Below are 14,266 nucleotides of genomic sequence, written 5' to 3' on the forward strand. Positions count from 1 at the left end.
CTAAAAAGTAAATTCCTAGTAGCCCTGGGACCTCAAAGTGTTACGCTACATGTGTAAGGAACTAGTGATAAACTCTGTTTCTTCCATTCCCTTAACATCAGGGGATTGTAAGAATTGCAATGAATGTTACTAGACAAAGCAGGGTGTTGGGGGGAAAAATAATAAAGCAATCCCTGAGAAGCTGAAATCACAAGCCTGTCCTAAAAGAATTTTATAGGTAAAATTCACATCTTCTGGGAAACCCCTGAAAGTACAAGCCTTGAATTTAACTGAAAATGTTCCAGAACTGGTAGTACCCTGTATACTTGGCAGAAGTAAATGCAAATCCCCTATAGAGAAACCCACCTACATCCCAGGCCTCAAAGATTTCCCACATAGAATTTTTCAAGGCAAAAAAAGTAGTTCAGAGCCAAAGATAATCAAGCACACAAAGAAGTAAGATACCATCGGCAAGAACCAGCAGAAACAATAGGCAACAAAAGCAGACCTATATAAATTTTAAGGGTTAATATGAGACATATTTACACCAAAATCTAAGTATAAATTTATGTTTTAAAACAAATCATGTTTAAGGAAAGAAAAGACAAACCTAAAAATACCTGAACAGAAAACTTTTTTAAAAAGTCTTAGCAGATTTTAAAATTAACCAAATAAAACTAGAAAAATGATAACTGAATTAAAAATTCAGTAGATAACTCTAACTGCAACCACAGTTGAAGAGAGAATCAGTGAAGTTAGATAGGGGTCAGGGAAGGCCTTATTAAGAACCAGAGTTTGCAAAACTCTAGGGCAAGAGTATTCAGGCAGAGGGAATAAGCTTACATGTCAGAAAACAAAGAAGGCCAGGGATCTGGAGCATAGTGAAGGAGAGAAAAATTGGTAGAAGTTGAGGCCAAAGAAGGAGGTGGAGGCCCAAACACATAGAACTTCATGTGCCAACCATATGGAGTTGGATATTATAAACAGCTTTTCCACTGGAAAAGAGATTTTAAGGCAAAGTCTGAATTACATTTTAAGGATAGCATTCTGACTATATTTTGTGTAGAATGGATTGTGAGGGAATGATAGTGGAAATAGGAGGACTATTTAGAATCCTATTGCAGTAGTCTCAGATGATGGTTACACTGCTTAAGGGAGAAGAAAAGAGAAATACTTGAATTATGTGATTTATGGTGGGGGACTGAGAGACAATTCTCTCTGCGTCTCTCGTATTTCTACATGTCTTACAAGAAGAATCACTGATGGTTTTTTCTCTGGACTATCTTTTCTTGACTATACCCGTCTGTGTAGGGAACAATCTTGGAGAACAGATAGTGTCTTTCTGTGGAACAAAGGGCAGGCATGCTTATTGGCCATCACAAAAGATTTGAGTTCTCCAAGTTCAAGTTTCCTCTCCTGGAAAGAAAACCACTGGTGCAAGTGTTACCTGGTCCTCTTTGCATTGCCCTGTGGGAATTGGAGCTTGAGGAACTGATGTAAGAAAATGCTAATATTCTGGCTATAGCTATTGATTAATAAATTCCTTTGCCTCTAACTCAAAACTCACGTCTTCTGTAAGCATCCATAAAACTGAGGCAGGCTAACTTGATAGCTTGCAAGTAGAGCAAAATATCAGACCCTTCACAGTTCTTGGCAAGAGGTTTACACTTACTGATGCACTATATAATGCATAGAGATCCAGTAAGAAATGAGATACTGTAAGAAGTGAATTCCCAGTAACAGAAAACCCAAGATAGGGGATCCTTGGAAGTTTATGTAAGAGAGGACCAACCATAAGAAGGAGAAATCAGACCCTGGTCAGGGATATAAGGACAGAATTTTATCCTAGGGAAGATGATGAATAAGATCAAGATAGGACTTCTGTACTAGAAGTGTGCTGGGATACTACATGAGGTATCAGATTACTCAAAAAGAGGGAGCATGAGAAAACCCCAGTTACATGACTAAGGCATGCAGAGGCAGGAAAACTCAGACAAGGAAACTCAAAATAAATGTAGAAATAAATGTAGACGTATAAGAGGTTGAACAATGAGATAAAATATTAGACAAAGAGGTTAACATTTTTTGTAATTTTATTTGGCAAAGGGTAATGAAAGTGGAGAGTCAGAAGCATACAATTGGTACACGTAGGAAAAATGTGGGGATAGAGCTTTGACCTAGGGGGCATTGACCCTGCTGCAGATGAAGAAGGGAAGTGTTGATATTTTGCTTCACCAGAGGGGGAGGCAGATTATCGCTAAAGCTGTTTAAGTACTTACTATCTGCTTCAAATCTGGATTGATCTTAAAACTAAGGGTGAAATAGGCAGATCTTTTGTGGGGGGCTCAGAAAGCCAGAGGTATTGGAGGGCAAAGCAAGAGTCAGAAAAGTCCTCTTTGATTCCGCCCTCTTGCATAAATGCCTTCATGTTTCTTAGCATTGCATTCTACAAATCTTCCAAATTTGCTTCTCGTTTCCACCTTACACACATGTTGTAAACACTTGACATATAAAAAGACTATGACCTGAGCCATATTTGACTATTGCTGACATACTTCCCTTATAAAACCTGTTTCTTAAATAAGTTATCAGTTAATTTTGTTAGGAATACTTTCAATGAGCAGTAATAAGAGTACCCAACTAGCTGTGGCTTAAGCAATAAAGACATTTGATTTTTTCACACAATAGGAAAAGTGAAGGTAGGCAGTTGCAGATTTCAGAAGGAAATGGCTATATCACCAAGGACCCTGGTTCTTTTTCCTTTTCTAGTCTACCATCTTCTATCATGATAATAATTTGGCTGTCACTGTTCCTCACTCAACTGGTTCAAAGCAGGAAGAGAAGGTCCTATTAGAAGGCTTTTGCTTCGTGAGGCTCGGTCTATTCACCTGGGTAGAAAATTTGTTTTTCAGAAGCAGTGAGCTGTGGCTCACATCCCTTTGGCTAGAACTGCAGTCTATACACATCAGGCAAAACTGGGTCACATGCCTATGCAGATCAGTCACTAGCGAAAGGAAAGGGGTTACCATGATTGACATAGGCCAGCATGTCTCAGATGTCACTGCACATTGAAATCACCTTGGGAGACTTGAAAAATACTGATGCCTGAGTCTTACCTCCAGGGATTCTGATTCAACTGTTCTGGGTGTGACCCAGGCATCAGGTTTATTCGTTTCAGTTTCCCAAGTGATTCTAATGTGCAGCCAAGGTTGCCTACTACTTAAAGCACCAATCATGATCCCTTAGGACTGGAGGAGGGGCCTAACTTTACAAGTTCAAGGGCCCTCAGCTGCTAACTGAATGAAATTGAGGTAGAAAAATGGCTGCTGGTGGCCTCAAATTCACAGTTTTTCAATCCAGCCAACCCAGTGGGAAAAGTTCTCTTTCTTTGCCAGTATTTCCGATAAAAGTCCAGAGTTGAGTCCCACGGGCCTGTCTTTGGGTCTGTGCCATCCTTGAACCAATCCTTATGGCCAAAGGGACAGGAAATGCTATGGACCAATTGTGGGTCATGTGACAGTAATGGAAATCACACCAACAGAACCAAGTAGATTGAGTGGGAAAGGGGAAGAAGTTATTCCTCAAAGGAACATAGAGGAGCCGTAACTGGAAAAAGAGGAGAGAGAAGGAACCAGAGGTTCACTAGTGTTCAATATACTATATTTATTGAATGAATGAGTGGAAGAATGATCCTCAAAGGGAATAATTAGCACACTTCACTCTCATTTAATCTGAGTTCCATTCTTCAGAGGAACTCCGTTGATTCTCAAGATGTGGATCTTTGAAATACAGTTTAATTTCTCTTCATGTATTTAGGATTATTTATAGTCTCAGGCTGTGAGCTAACTTTCACTAAAAGGATAACGAGGAGAGGTGTATGTAGAAAATACACACATTTAGTAGGAAATAAAATTGAGTAATTTTGCCCAAGTTCACCCCTCTGATCATGACAGTGCCAATTGTGTATCTTTAATTGTCTAATGTGTAGTATCAGAGAATAGCATCCTACCTGATTATCAATTTTTAGTACTTTCTAAAATTAAGTATTTTCACCTGAAAATAGTTGTTCAACTAAATCAAAGCATGACTTTATTACTGACAGTTTGTTTACAAACAAAAAATCTAGTCGGGGCTGTCGTGGCTTGTTAGTTCGTCTTTGCAGTCCCTTTGGGCATTAGCATAGCAGCAAGTTACAACCTCAGCAGGTGCTATAGGATGTCAGAGGACACATGAAGAGTCAAAAGCAATGTTAGAAGGCCAGAAGTGGTTCACTCAATCTATATCCTGACTCTGTGACTCTCCACTTTAACCATTAGCTTCAGGGTAATTGTTCTGTCAGCTGAGTTTTTTCAAGAGTTTTCCAAAGGATATTAAAATAACCATTTTCATAGCCGCCCCTTACATGAGCGGGCATTGAGGTTCTTCTTACAAATCACCAGGAAGGGAGAATGGAGGAAAAAATTGTCTTCTCAAACACCACTTGTGACTTTCAACCCAGGTAAGGCTGGGGAAGGAGAAACGCTGATGAACCTTGTGTTTGTTTTTGTTTTTGTTTTTTGGTTTTGTTTATGTTTGATTTTAATATAATAGAAGAAACATATTCTTGCTAGTTTGCATTGGTCTGGTGACTCGGAGCCAACAGCAAAGGAATTAAAACATTGTCTTGTTTCATTCCAACTACCTTAAAAGTAAGAATTGCCTAGGGTCAAAGTTTTGGAACTTTCTAGGGGTATTTCTGGGAGCCATGGAGAGGTGGGAGGTGGTTAGTAACAAAACATAAAACATGGGGATTGAATTAGGTCTTCAGTTCCCGACATTCTAAAATCAGTTAATTCCAACCGAATAAAATTTACATATAATCCTTTGATTTTTGTGTGTACGTGAAAGAACCTCCATCTTACCTATAGTTCTGCTTCCCTTTTTTACTTTTTATTGGAAATTTAAGAAAGAAAAATTCACAAAGAATATGTTGTTTCACATTTTTACCATCCAAGATTAACCAATCTTAACATATTCCTTCCTTCTTTAATTCCTATTTCCCTTCCTTCATCTTCATCACTCTGTTTTTTTAAATAATACATGTTGATTATAAAGAATTGGAACAATGCAGAAAAGTACAAAATGAAAGAAAAGAATACTCCAAATCCCACACCCAGAAATACTCATCATTAACATTAGGTGAACATCAGTTGCAAAATATTTCTATGCGTGTAGATATGTAGAAATCCTTTTATAAAATTGGTATCATACTATAGAAGCTACTTTTAATATAAAAGCATTTAATTTTACTTGAATGCTAAGAGAATGGAAGAGAATGAATTGTTAAGTACATGCATACACATATGCACACATATGGTGCACATACACACCTCAGGAGACAGTATTTCCTAAAACAACTGTGCTAAGTCTAAAAAATAACTTACAAATAACTTTTAAAAGTTGACAGGGTCATGATATTTTTAAAATTCTTTTAAATAGTAGAAATTGATCCTTGGTTATGAAAGTTTGACCATACCCTCATAATACCTTTTCCCTCGTTCACATCCTGACTTTTGTCATTTATGTTATTGTTTTATATTGCCCAGGTTTATAATGTTATCATTCTGTTCTATAGAACACATGCCCATTCTTAATAATACTATGTTTAAATTTACTTAGTGCTGCCATCAGCTCTTATCACAACTTTCTTATTTCTATATTCTGTATTTTGATTCAATTCGTAAAAGCTGGATTTCATTGTCAAGTAATTTTTTTCAGAAGGGCTCATAGGGCTGTATTCTTAAGTTCCTTTCTTTATCTCTGAGAATTCTGCCTGTTGCATTTATATTTAAACATTTGTGCTGGCTATAATAATTACGGGTCATGCTTTTCTTTTCCTTAGAACTTGGCAAACATTGCTTCGTTGACTTTCTAGCGTTAAACTTTGCTATAAGTTAGATTGAGTCTAGACTAATTTTCTCTCTGACTGGAAGATTTGTAAATAAGTATTTTTTGATCTGTGACCTGAAGCACCATAACTTAACTGTTGTGTGTGAAGCTTAAGATTTCTGTATCAAACTTTCCTGAGTCTGTATCCTGCCAATATTGTTTTTCCCCTTCATTTTAGAGAAATTTTCTTATATTATCTTTGAATACGTGCTCTATTCTTTTCCTGGGCTCCTTGCTTCTGAGCTCTCAATTATCCTTACTTTGCAATTGACTTTATCTCCCCAAGCTATTAACTTTGTATCATTTCAACTGCCATGTTTCTTTTCATCTCACTTTGTTGTATAATCACATCTTTAAGCTCTTTATTATTATTGTTTTGATATTCTTATTAGGGTGAACAGTGCAAGGCACTTAGGAGTTATCTCCTGTGTTTGGAATTTTTATTTTTTTCTGGCTTGATTCCCCCCCCCGTCTTTTGAATGGTTTGTTCCTATCCTTTTGCTTCGTTTTGCTGGTGGGTTTTCGTTGTTTCTTGCCATTTTAATGTTTGCAAGTTGCAGAGTTGCTGCACTGTTTCTTTTTGAATTGTTCATGCCTGAGTGACTCTCCACTCTATTTGCTCTGCTGAGATGGGAGTGATTTCTTAAGTGTTTCTACAGTATCTGAGGGTTTGTTGTTTTTTTCCAGTTCCTACCTACAGCTTGAGATTCTACATGTTCTTACACTTTTTTTTTCCTGTACCCTAAAGGAGTGGTGAGGAACGCGAGGGTAGCATGCAGGCTGTCCGATGATGTGGGGTCTTGTGCTTTTTTTCTGAGATTTTATTACAAATCCTGTACAAGAATTCACTTCAGTTAATTAGGACTCAATACCATTCACACTGGGGAGTTCTCTTGGGCTTTGGATTGCTTTCTGTTTCACCCATTTCTCCCCTTTAGTCCTTTTCCACTGTTCTCAGTCAGAAGAGGAATTGGATAATAAAACCAACTCAGTTTCCTTTTCTCCATATTTGGAAGTTTTTATGGGAATTCTCAGATTTTTGTGAACCCACCATCATAGTTTCTGGAAAGCTGAGGGCTGGATTCTGAGCCAAGGTATGTCTTTCATCCTTGTTTCATTCCAAAATCAGTTGTTTCTTATTGCAATAGATTATACCTCTTTCCGTATTTGGCGGTTTGGTGAATTTTTCTTTTTGTTGCATTTTACTTTTTTTTTTTTTTTTTTTTAACTATAAAAGGCAACTTTAGTGGAGTGCAGAAAGGCATGAACTCTGGAGCCATACTGCCTGGGTTTAAGTCTCAGATGCTTGCTCATCCTGAGACTTGGAATCAGAAAAGTAGCTTCCATGGTGTTAGTTTCTCAGTCTGCCAAATACCTTCCTCAAAAGATTGTTAAGATTAAATCAATTAATACAAGTAGAGCTTTTAAAACAGTCTCTGGCATATAGAGAGCACTTAATGTCAGGTAATCTTTTTATATTTATTATGGCTAACTTTGTTAAATATTCAGTAGTGGAGAGTTCTTTCCAATCTACCACCTTAAACCAGAAGTCTCTGATTCTATTCTTTAAGTCAACATTTACTAAAATTTTGAATCTATGATATACCTGTCGCCTGTCTAAATTGCTCAGTGAGGTTACTCCAGTTGTTTCCTTTAGTCTGAACTCTCCATTTACAAACGCAAATCATATAAACATGCCAATTTTTCTCCTTCATCTTGTCTGTTTCTCAAATCTTTGACTTTTAGGAGCTTATTAAGCGCTTACTATCTAGTGCATATTAGGCACTGATCAATGTTTACTAAATAAAGATACCTAAGAACTGCTTCACACTTGGGTGTTTATGCCCCATCTAAGGGTCATTTAGGAGTCCATGCCATTCTTTCATATATTGGGCACCCCCCTCTACCAAAAAACAAAAAAACAATTTAACTTCCTATCTAGACATTATCTTTTATTCTTGCATAAGTTAACATGGTATATTTTTAAATATTTATTTTGGTTTTATACTTCAAAATACCTGATTTCTGCCAATGATTACCAAATAGTGGGTCCTACAAGTGTGCCACAAACAGGTTACACGTAGGTGGTAACATTGGCTTCTCTTGGCGGCGGGGTGGTGTCTGAAAAACGGGAACAACCTGCACTCAGCCTTATCTGCTTAGCACGACAACAATGATCATTTTCTGTGTGTGCCACAATATGGAGTATGTTGGAAGGAATGAAAATCTGCAGCTAAGAGGTAAATTACGCTGAAAAGTAAGACCCCTAAAATGGACCTGTGTACCGTCAATTTAGAGGACAAATGATGGGTTTGAGAAAGTCCACAAAACCCCTAAAATTGAGTGCAAAGTTTGTGAGTGTTTTTCTGAGGCAAGGCTATATACCTCTTACAAAAATCTCAGTGTTTTTCAAAGTGTAATTTGAGGTTCAGAATCATCTGAAAAAAGTGTTATTAAAGGTATGGATTCCCAGGACCCATCTTACTGAATATTAAATCCTTTTAAATGACTAAAGTAAAATCCTTTACTTGTCCAAAATATTTGAAAATTTTTTTCTGTACAAATGTCAATTATTTTTATTAAGTTGAGGCTGGGTATAGTGCTTGTGGCAAAACTGGGGAAAAATTTATGATTTGTATTTGACAGAAAGCTCTGGATTTACTGATACTATAAAGAGGTGACCAAAAGTTAATAAGATCTGCTTCACTGATAAGAGTTTATATATAGAAGAAGAGGCAAAAATGTCCTTTAATTCTTCACAAATGATTATCACACAGAGAGTGTGTTCTCTCTCAGAAACTTTTTTTTTCGTTGCAATTTTAATTGAGATAATTGTAGATTCACATGTACTTATAGGAAATAATACAGAGAAATCTCATGTACCCCTTACCCAGTTTCCCTCAATGGTAATGTTTTGCAAAACACTAGTACAATATCACGACCAGGATATTGTCATTGATGCAACCGCCGATCTTATTCAGATTTCCTCAGTTGTTTGCTTTGTTTTAAGTGTGTTTTTTCTAATAATATGGAAATTAAACGTTTTTATTCCAGTTTTTAGCTTTGTAATTTTAAGTAACTATCTTTTAAAAATTGATACATAATTGACATAATGTGGTATTTGTTTCAGGTGTACAACATAATGATTTGACATATGTATATATTTCAAAATGATTATCAGAATAAGTTTAGTTAACATTGTCACCCCACACAGAGTTACAAATTTTTTTGTGTGTGATGAGAACTTTCAAGGCCTATTTTCTTAGCAACTTTCAAATATACAATACAGTGTTGTTAGCTATGGTCACCAGGCCCTACATTCCATCCCCATGACTTGTCTCTCTTATAACAGGAAGTTTATACCTTTCGACCACCTTCACCCATTTTGCCCGCCCCACATCCCCACGCCCTCCTCTGGCAATCATCAATCTATTCTCTGTAAATATGAATTCAGTTTCTTTAGATTCCACATATAAGTGAGATCGTACAGTATTTATTGTATAATCGCTCAGAAACTTTGAATGAAAGTTATAGGAAAACTAACTTCAGATCATATAAAAATAACTTTCTCGTAGTCAAAGCTGCTTAATGATGGAATGGGCCATCTGGTGGAACAGTACGTTTCCACCTCTCTGTAGAGGGGTTGAACATAAGCAGTACTGCAGAGGGAATTTAAACATCAGGAGTATCGGGATGCCACTGTTCTAATCATTTAACTTGCCCTGCCACCCCGAGTTTTAAAAATGTTTTTGACAAAAGTAACATATGCTTATTGCAGAAAATTTGAAAAATAGAGACCGGCAGGGAAAAAAGAAAAAAAATACTTTAATTCGATGCCATTCATAAATAATTGCCGCTAACATTTTATTTTAGTCTTTTTTAGAGACATATAAATATATGGAAATATTTTTGTGCAAAATAGAATTCTATTGGGCCTAATGGTTTATAAATTACTTTTTCATTTAATATTAAAATATTCTCTTAGTAAATCTTATTTAGAATATAATTTTTAATATGTACCTATTTCATTTTATGGGTAGTCATATAATACTCTATTCGCTTTTTGATACTGAACACTTAAGTTTTTTCTTACTTTTTGTAAGATAACATTACAATATAGATCCGTGGAGCCAAAGCTTTGTATATATCTGTATTGTCTACTTCTGCATTAATAAATAAATTTATTATTTTATTAATTATCCCACACTTAATAGCTTAAAACAACAAACATTTGTTATCCTCATATTTTCTGTCAGTCGGGAATTAGAGACATACTGGGTGGTTCTAGTTCAGGGTCTCTCATAGGCTGTTGTCAAGATGTCAGCCGAGGTTGTAGTCATCTGAAGGCCCTCTTTTTTTTAAGTACACAATATAGTATTATTAACTATAATCACTATGCTGTACATTAGATCCCCAGAACTTACGCATCTTATAACTGGAAGTTTGTACTCTTTGACCAACATCCATCACTCCTTCCTCTCCTGCCCCCAATGCCCCCACCCCAGGCCCCTAGTAACTACCTTTCTGGTCTCTGTTTCTGTGAGCTTGGCTTTTTTAGATTCCATATATGAGATAGAATGGTATTTGTCTTTCTCTGTCTGACTTATTTCACTCAGCATAATGTCCTCAAGATCCATCCATGTTGTCACAAATGTCAGGATGTCCTTCTTTTTCATGGTTGAGTAATATTCCATTGAAAATACACTGCATCTTTTTTTTTTTTTGAGTATAGTTGCTTTACAATGTTGTGTTAGTTTCTACTGTACAGCAAAGTAAATCAGCTATACGTATACATATATCCCCTCTTTTTAGGGTTTCCTTCCCATTTAGGTCACCACAGAACATTGAGTAGAGTTCCCTGTGCTCTACAGTAGGTTCTCATTAGTTATCTATTTTATACATAGTATCAATAGTGTGTATATGTCAATCCCAATCTCCCAATTCTTCCCACCCCCTCTTTCCCCCTTGGTATCCATACATTTTTTCTCTACATCTGTGTCTCTATTTCTGCTTTGTAAATAAGATCGTCTATACCAATTTTTTCAGATTCCATATATGTGTTAATATATGATATTTGTTTTTCTCTTTCTAATTTACTTCACTCCTTATGACAGTCTCTAGGTCCATCCACATCTCTACAAATGACCCAATTTCGTTCCTTTTTATGGCTGAGTAATATTCCATTGTCTACATGTACCACATCTTTATCCATTCATCCATCCACTGAAAGATGCTTAGGTTGTTTCCATATCTTGGCTATTATAAATAACACTGCAGTGAACATGGGAGGGCAGATATCTCTTTGCTATCTTGTTTTCATGTCCTTTAGATATATACCCAGAAGTGGGATTGTTAGATCATGTGGTAGTTCTAGTCTCAATTTTTTGAGGAGCCTCCATACTGTTTTCCATAGTGGCTGCACCAATTTACATTCCCACCAACAGTGCACAGGGGTTTCCTCTTCTGCACATCTTTACTAACACTTGTTATCTCTTGTCTTTTTGTTGACAGCCATTCTAATAGGTGTGAGGTAATATCTCATTGTGATCTTGATTTGCCTTTCCCTGATGACTAGTGATGTTGAATACCTTTTTATGTACCTGTTGGCCATTTGTTTTCTTTTTTAGAAAAATGTCCAGTCACTTTCTCTGCCCATTTTTAAATTGAATGGTCTCTTTGCTGTTGAGTTACATGAGTTCTTTATATATTTTGGATATTAACCCTTTATTAGATATGATCTGCAAATATTTATTCCCATTCCATAGGTTTCCTTTTCATTGATAGTTTCCTTTGCTGTGCAGAAGCTTTTTTTAGTTTGATGTAATCCTGTTTGTTTTTGCTTTTGTTGCCTTTGCTTTTGGTGTCAAATCCAAAAAATCACTTTCCAAGACTGATATCAAGGAGCTTACCCCCTGCCTTTTCTTCTCGGATTTTTATGGTTTCAGGTTTTATGTTCAAATCTTTAACCCATTTTGAGTTGATTTTGTTTTGTTTTTGTTTTTAAAATTTATTTATTTATTTATTTTGGCTGCACCATGTGGCTTGTGGGATCTTAGTTTCCCGACCAGGGATTGTACCAGGGCCATGTCAGTGAAAGCGCTGAGTTCTAACCACTGGACTGCCAGGGAATTCCTGAGTTGACTTTTGTTGTGTGTTGTCAGATTGGGGTCCAGTTTCATTCTTTGCATGTGGCTGTCCAGCTTTCCCAACACCACTTATTGAAGAATCATCTGAAGTCTTGCCAGAGGCTGAAGGCTTGACTTTCATGGCTCACTCTCATGGCCAGCAAGTTAGTGTTGGGTTTTGGCAGTAGGCCTCAGTTCCTCCCCATGTGGGCCCTTCCACAGGCTGCTTGAGAGTTCTTACAACATGGCAGCTGACTTCCTGGCCCAAAGCAGTTTATCTTATAGAAAGCCAGACAGAAGCTGTTTTTCTTGTGATGTAGCCTTGAAATTTGTATAGCAGCCCTTCTATCACGTTGTCTCTCTTAGAAGTGAGTCTTCACTAAATCTGGTCCACCTTCAAGAGAAGAGGAATTAGGCTCCATCTTTTGAAGGGAGGAGTGTTTAAAAAATTTTATGGACATACTTTCAAAAACTTAAAATATGTCCTTAACCTTACTAACCTTAAATTCCTAAAGATGGGACTTGAAGGATCAAAGGATATGGAGCACGTTAAGGCTTATACATATTTCTGAGTTGCCTTCCGGACAGTTTCTACTGATTTTATTCCTATAGCAGTATCTGTGAGTTTCTGTTTTCCTGAACCCTAGCAAAAACTGAACATCCTCTTTAAAGTAGGGCCTATGCTTGTCCGAAGGGTGCCTTTGTAAGCATCAGAAAAAGATGCCCCTTTTCTGGGTAGACACAGGGCCCCACTGGGACATATGGCTTGGCAAGAGGAGTGCCTGCTGGATTTCAATTCCCCTGGCCTCCTGGGCTGGGCACCCTTGTGTAGGGCACAATCTGCACAATCATACTCGGTGGCCCGGTTGAAAGTTTTTTTTTTTTCCCCCTAAACTACAAATTTGTCTTTTTCTACTCATTAAAGCCGATTTAATTTTTCTTCTCATTCTAATCACCAAAGAATTGCACTAACTTTCAGTTTAAATTTATTATTATATATCTGAGAATAATAAAAATTTACTTCCTTAACAAACTCTGATATACACATTTTATTAAATTGGGCTGGGTTTCTTATCCCTGCTTGCCCTGTCTCTAGACACCCTCCAAAATAAGGATCAGACTGTCACTATACTAGGACAAAATTGTCTGTAGATGTGATTTCAGTTTGTAATGATACAGGCAAGCTTGTAAAATGCTAGCCAGGAGAGTTAAGTATGTACTCATAAGCATCAATTGCCTTTGACCATATTTGCAGCTTCTGCTTTATTTATTTATTTATTTATTTACTCACTCACTTTCATTTCCTGTAAGGGGAGATGTGATAAACGCAAAATTGGCCATGAATCATTCACCTGCTACAACTAGCACTTATTTTTCGTAAGAATATACAAACATATTTATGCTAGTTTACTTAAGAATACAGCAGCCTATATTCACATGTTTTCTATTAGAAGAAAACATTTAAATTATGATTTTTATGCTGCCTAAACCAGGCTATAATTACCATCCATTGTAATGTAACTCTTTCGTTCTTTACATCAGGCATCAATTTCTCAGTAGTTTTTTTTTTTACTGTTCAATCATCACTCATCCCATGTCCTTTTAATATTGAAAATTTTCTTCATTAACTGGTAAAAGAAACGTTTGATAATTAAAGGTTTGGGAACCTTGGCTAATATAAATGTGGGTGATACTGTTAAACAATTTGACTATTTTAACTGATCTGACCACAGTGGTTATTTTTTATATTAAATTGACTATTCTGCTTTATCATAAACAGTAAAGCAGTTTATGTTGTTGGCACAGTTGAAGCCAGAAACACAGCTGCTGTTTTTCACCTTTAAATATTTGGGTTTGATATTATCATATTCAGTTCCTCATTAAACCTATGCTTGGCGGTAGGTGTTAGGAAGCAATGAGAGCTTGAATTTACTTCCACAAGCCTCATGGGAAGGATAATTGAAATATTACTTAAAATTTAATTGCTTTTCCATGAAACAATTTAAAACTAAGAGATCACTTTTCCAGGTGTGAAATAAGCACTGATTTTCTTTTTTTTTTTTTTTTAAGTGACGGGCACTAACACTTAGTAAAATATATTCTTCATATCAAACAAAGAAAAATGCGAACAACCTCACACATAAATATATGAATGGTTACCTCTACGTAGATATGTGACTTAAGGTAATGTTCATGAAGGTGAACAAATTCTAATATGACTAAAACAGAAAGCC

The 14,266-nt window shown here is 36.4% G+C and overlaps 1 protein-coding gene across 1 annotated transcript in view; it reads left to right on the plus strand.

Annotated features, from left to right (window-relative positions):
* The first annotated feature begins 6,982 nt into the window (after window positions 1–6,982).
* The window catches only part of BMPR1B (bone morphogenetic protein receptor type 1B), a 458,884-nt gene continuing 451,600 nt past the window's right edge, over window positions 6,983–14,266 (plus strand). The window contains exon 1 of the mRNA XM_059922439.1: window positions 6,983–7,001. The gene's annotated coding sequence lies outside the window, so the exon portion shown is untranslated. The remainder of the gene's footprint in view (window positions 7,002–14,266) is intronic.

This window comes from Balaenoptera ricei, chromosome 5, assembly GCF_028023285.1.
Source record: "Balaenoptera ricei isolate mBalRic1 chromosome 5, mBalRic1.hap2, whole genome shotgun sequence".
NCBI classification, from domain to species: Eukaryota; Metazoa; Chordata; class Mammalia; order Artiodactyla; family Balaenopteridae; genus Balaenoptera; species Balaenoptera ricei.